A 5677-nucleotide genomic window follows, 5' to 3' on the forward strand; every position below is an offset into this window, starting at 1 on the left:
TACTCAGTAACTGTAATGACAAATATATACATTAGGTATGTTCCTATTTCGTGAAATTTCATCAGAGCAAGAGCCAGTCACAACGTAACGGTGGATCTTTGTGGGCTGAACAGAACAATCAATTTAGTGCTTAGTGATCTCTACAAGAATCTGATATGCAGAAATAAAAGCGGTCAGAGTCAAGCACAGCAACGCACCGCACTTACAGGGGGTCACAATACTTCCACGCTCACAAGCAAGGACGCCCTGGGTAACATGACGAAAACAGAGCTAAACAAACAAACGAAATGCACACACACGCACAGGACGACGACGCAAACAAGGCAGCACCCTGAGTACTGATGCATTCCTTCCCCCGAAACGACGACACAGAGAGGTCCAGCAACTGGATTTTAATGAAAGTCGTAATCCCTGGCAGACATGACGATGGACCAGACCAGTCAAGAGAGAGACCATCAGCTCCCGTGCTGCCCGGTTTTGTTCGTTTCGTGCACGAGCCGCCCGCGTTTTCCCGCGCCCGACGATGCCTGTGATGATGGCAGTAGAGCGGGACCGACGGTAGCGACACAGTCGTGACAACTTTCCCCGCCGATGAAGAGGAAGCCAAGGAGGTGTGACGGCTTGCTGCCGTGACTCTGGAGTGGCTTGATGGTGGCGATGTTTTATCCAATGGCGCAGTAAGGTCCAGGGCCTGAAGGTGGCGGCTTGGACAGTGGCCAATCGATGACGTTTGTTCGATGACCAGGAGGGAATTCATGTATGAAGCCTCCAGATGTAGTTGGGGTTGTGAACACTGCGTGAGCAAACGGAAGCAGACAAACCACCAAAGCACCCCAAGCAGCTCAGGCGAGGCCTAGCCTATACCTTTCAATTGAACCAGGATATGTAAAGAAGAAAAGGTGTCCTATCCTTAATCCCATGAAGGCAAAGTACGTATGAAATCAGAATATCAAGAACGATACCCAAAATAGTAACCAAAGTGTGAACTGCACTTTTATATACAAAAATCCAACAATGTGCAGTAACGAAGTAAGTTTTGATACACCATAGCAAACGAAGGGAAGAGTGGGAGAATGAAAGAAAGATTCTGAAAATGAAAAAGTATTCCAAAAATGAACTCATACTGCGCGGCTGAGAGCATCAGCGTTGCCATTCTCTTTACCTTTACGGTAGCGAACATCGAAGTTATATTGTTGAAGAATGATACTCCAACGTAAAAGTCTAGAGTTTTTGTTTGACATTTGGTTTAGCCAAGTGAGAGGACAGTGGTCTGTCTCGACTGTAAACCTCGTTCCGTACATGTAACAACTAAGTTTTTGAATGGCCCATACAATGCAAGCACATTCCTTTTCGGAAGCACAATATGCCTGTTCGCGTAGGGTTAGTTTTCTAATGTATACGACGGGGTGTTCTCTTCCAGCTTCGTCCCTTTGGCAAAGCACCGCACCTATACCTCTGTCACTTGCATCACACTGAATGATGAAAGGACGTGCGAAGTCTGGGGCCCGAAGGAGTGGTTTTGAACATAGCGCTGTTTTTAACTTTTGAAAAGCGCTTTCTTTGGTCGTATCCCATAGAATACGATTGGGTTGGTTGTTTTTCAATGCATCGGTTAAAGGACTGGCGATGTCAGCATAGTTTCTGATGTACCTTTGATAGTATCCAGTGAGTCCTAAGAAAGACCTGACTTGGGTTTTTGTAGTTGGGCGAGGAAAATCTTTAATCGCAGCAACTGAAGTGGGCTGCGGTACCCATGTCCAACAATGTGACCGAGATATGTTACATGGGAGCGTGCAAGTTTGCACTTCTTTGCTTTCATAATAAGCCCTGCCTCTCTAAAACGCTGAAAAACTATTTTAAGGTGTTGAATGTGGTCTTCCCAAGTGGAAGAAAAAATTGCAACATCATCAAGGTAGGGAACTGCAAAGTTTTCGAGACCCTTTAGAACTGTGTCCATGAGCTTCGAAAAACAGAAAGGAGCATTCTTCAGGCCGAATGTGAGCATGACAGGTCTGAAAGTACCGATTGGTGATGTGAATGCTGCGTACCTTTTTGCTCGTTCTGTGAGGGGTACTTGCCAATATCCTCGTACCAAATCTAAGGTTGAGATAAATTTTGCTGCACTAACAGTCTCAATCCTTTCTTCGATGTTCGGAATTGGGTAGATTTGATCCCGCGTTATTGCGTTGAGCTTTCTATAATCAATGCAAGGGCGAAGATCCTTGCCTGGAGCTTCAACTAAAATTAGAGGCGATGCATAATCACTTTCACCGGGTTCTATTACCCCTAAGTCGAGCATTTTCTTAATTTCAGTTTCTAGTATGGCCTTCTGTCTAGGTGCCATTCTATACGGCTTGGACTTAACTGGCTTTTCTGATGTTAGTTCTATGTCATGACAAGCTAACGTAGTTTTGCCGGGCCTATCAGAAAATAAAGTCTGGTACTCCTCGATTAAATGAGTCAGATCTTGGATTTGATTAGGTTGCAAGTCACCGGCTTCGACGATATTAAGCATTATTTCATGAACTGTGGGAACTTTACCCGTTCCTAGAGAAGGGATGTCTAAGGGGATTTCCTCAGGTTCGTTTAGTGTGAGGTTAACAATAGCCTCGCGTTCGGTGTACGGTTTCATCAAGTTTGCGTGGTAGATTTTGACGGATGATTTACGTTTGCCAAGCTGAACGACATAGTTGGTGTCGGAAAGTTTTTCTATTACCTGTGCTGGACCTTCCCACTGAACTTGCAGTTTGTTTTGACGACACGGTCGTAATATCATTACTTTTTGCCCCGGTGAGAAGAGCCGTGACCTAGCTGTCCTGTCGTAGTAAGTTTTAGCTTTTTCCTGGGCAATTTTCATGTTCTCTAGTGTTAGCTCTTGAGCTACATGTAAACGATTTAACAATTCTAAAACGTACTCTACCACTGTGGGATCGTCCCCACTATCTTCCCATTGTTCTCTGATTATTCTCAGCGGTGATCTTGGTGATCTGCCATAGACTAGTTCCGCAGGGCTAAATCCTGTTGCCTCATGGGGAACAGTTCTAAGAGCAAACATTGCTGCCGGCAAACACATGTCCCAATCTTTTTTATGTTCATAACATAGAGCTCGTAGAACTCGTTTGAGTGTTGAATGCCAACGTTCAACTGCATTGCTTTGTGGATGATATACTGAGCTGTGGACGATGGTAATCCCGCAGCGTTGTAGAAAGGTTGTTGTCAGTGCACTAGTAAACACGCTTGCCTGATCGCTTTGAATTTCGCTGGGGAAACCTATTCGTGCAAAGACGCCAAGCAAGGCATCCACTATTTCGGAAGAAGTTATTTCCTTGAGAGGCACTGCTTCAGGAAACTTCGTTGCTGGACACAGCAGCGTTAGTATGTAACGGTATCCTGACTTAGTTTGTGGTAAAGGACCTACCATGTCGATTACTAAGCGCTTGAAGGGTTCTGTGATTATAGGGACTAGGTTAAGTGGTGCTTTCCACTGGTGGGTAGATTTCCCTACTCTTTGGCATGAATCACATGACCGAACGAAGTTTTCTACATCTTTAAAACATCCTGGCCAGTAGTATTCCTGAAGGAGTCTGTCTCTCTAGCGTTGAGTCACTTTGTTGCTCCAGCTTTAGAGTTTGTTTGTCAAGTCCTCGTAAGCTGTCAAAACTATTTGATATGGGAGGCAAAAAGGAGCACGCTGCAGAGTTTTCTGCGTATTCAAGATCCTGCTGAATACTGTTTTGACCAACATCTGGGGAGGATTCTTCGTTAGGATTCGGAACGGGAACTTTTGGTTCCGTCTCTAGGATTTGCTCTGTGTGGTAATCGTACCGATGCTTATTCGCCAGTTCACGCGCTTTCGAACGTGTGAGAGCGTTCACCTGTTGTGCACTGCATTCTTTCCCTTGTTCTGCTAATAGATTTGCAGACTTGTTCGAAAATAAATAGGGATAATGTTGGGGAATACCTTTAGATACAGCAGCTTCGGTTGTGATTCACCAAAGGATCCCTTAAGGGTCACCTTAGCTACAGGAAGACATACACTGTTTTCCTGCACAATTTGCCTGATCCACGTTGATTCGCCTGTATAATCCTGGGGTCTAACCAGCGAAGGATGGGCAACATCTATCGTGGCACCGCTATCTCTTAGTGCTTTACACGGTGTACCGTTTACCGTTAAGTCACAGAGGTAAGGTCCTAGCAACTTAAGGTTTTCCTCGTCATCTTTTACGTAGGAAAAGGCTGTTTTCGGTTTTTTATCACAAACACTTGCGATGTGACCTGGTTCGTGACAGAAATAACAAACTGGAGGTTTTCTAGCTTCGAAAACTCTCGCATTGGCAGTTTTTTCTTTCATGGTGGTACTCTGTGCACCTTTCTGACTGCTTTCACGAGGGGTAGCAAGTGGGATGTCTCTTTCCGGTTTGTTAGTAGCAAACTTCCGATAAGGTGTGAAAGGGCGTGTTTTCAAGCTCATGGATGACGAATTGTAGACCCTTCTAGATACATAATCATCAGCCAATTCTGATGCTTTTTCTATGGTGTCAACGTCTGGTTTGTCCTGAATCCAGAATCTCATATCTTCTGGGATGCGATCAAAGAACTGTTCTATGCAAATATGCTGTATGACTTTGTCATGATCGCCATAAGCCTTTACCTCCGTCAACCATTCCACCAAATTAGACTTTAAATTATACGCGAAGTCTACGTAAGGTTGATTGGGCTTCTTAACATCTGATCTGAATCTTTGGCGGAAAGCCTCAGCAGATAGGCGATACTTTCTCAAAAGACTGCTCTTTACTTTATCGTAATCTTCAGACTCATCCTTTGGCATCCGCGCTAGAACATCTGCTGTTTCACCAGGCAAAAGAGTAAGGAGCCTTTGTGGCCAAGAAGACTTGACAAAATGTTGCCTTTCGCAGGTACGTTCAAAGTTTACTAGATACATACCTATGTCCTCTCCTAACTTGTAGGGCTGCATAAAATTTGTCATTTTAAATGACTCCACCTGCATTACTTGAGGAAAGCTAGTCTCAGCAATTTTATCAGCTTCCTCGTTGCGCGCGACTTGCAATTTAAGCTGAATATCTAATAATTCTTTTTGCTGGGCATACTCTCTCTCTTTCCTCTCCCTTCTGTCCCTTATCATCTGCCAGGTTTCTTCGACTTCATCATCGTCGATATCCGCACTCAATATGGCTTCAATAATGTGAGGCTTTCGCTTCAATTTCGAAGTATCAATACCTAAATCCTCACATATTTCTAACAAGTCATCTTTCTTGAGTGAATCTAGCTTCATACTTGGGTATCTTTGCCTACAAACAATACTATGAGGAAAACGAACGAGGACTCCTCGACAGTAGGGTTAACTAACCAGATTTAGAACACTAGGCTAAATCCTGGTTACAACTAATCAGCAAAGCTAGTACCCACCTTTACATACTCGAAGCACATGAGGTCCGCCGTGCACCGCTGCCACCAGTTGATGCATTCCTTCCCCCGAAACGACGACACAGAGAGGTCCAGCAACTGGATTTTAATGGAAGTCGTAATCCCTGGCAGACATGACGATGGACCAGACCAGTCAAGAGAGAGACCATCAGCTCCCGTGCTGCCCGGTTTTGTTCGTTTCGTGCACGAGCCGCCCGCGTTTTCCCGCGCCCGACGATGCCTGTGATGATGG

At 44.8% G+C, this 5677-nt stretch overlaps 1 long non-coding RNA gene across 1 annotated transcript; it reads right to left on the bottom strand.

Annotated features, from left to right (window-relative positions):
* Positions 1-377: 377 nt before the first annotated feature.
* On the bottom strand, positions 378-5677 carry LOC135374225 (uncharacterized). The gene is made up of 2 exons (XR_010416799.1): positions 5428-5677; positions 378-864 (listed from the first exon to the last, which is right to left on the bottom strand). It is a non-coding gene; the product is annotated as an uncharacterized LOC135374225 (long non-coding RNA).

This window comes from Ornithodoros turicata, unplaced genomic scaffold (assembly GCF_037126465.1).
Source record: "Ornithodoros turicata isolate Travis unplaced genomic scaffold, ASM3712646v1 Chromosome48, whole genome shotgun sequence".
NCBI classification, from domain to species: domain Eukaryota; kingdom Metazoa; phylum Arthropoda; class Arachnida; order Ixodida; family Argasidae; genus Ornithodoros; species Ornithodoros turicata.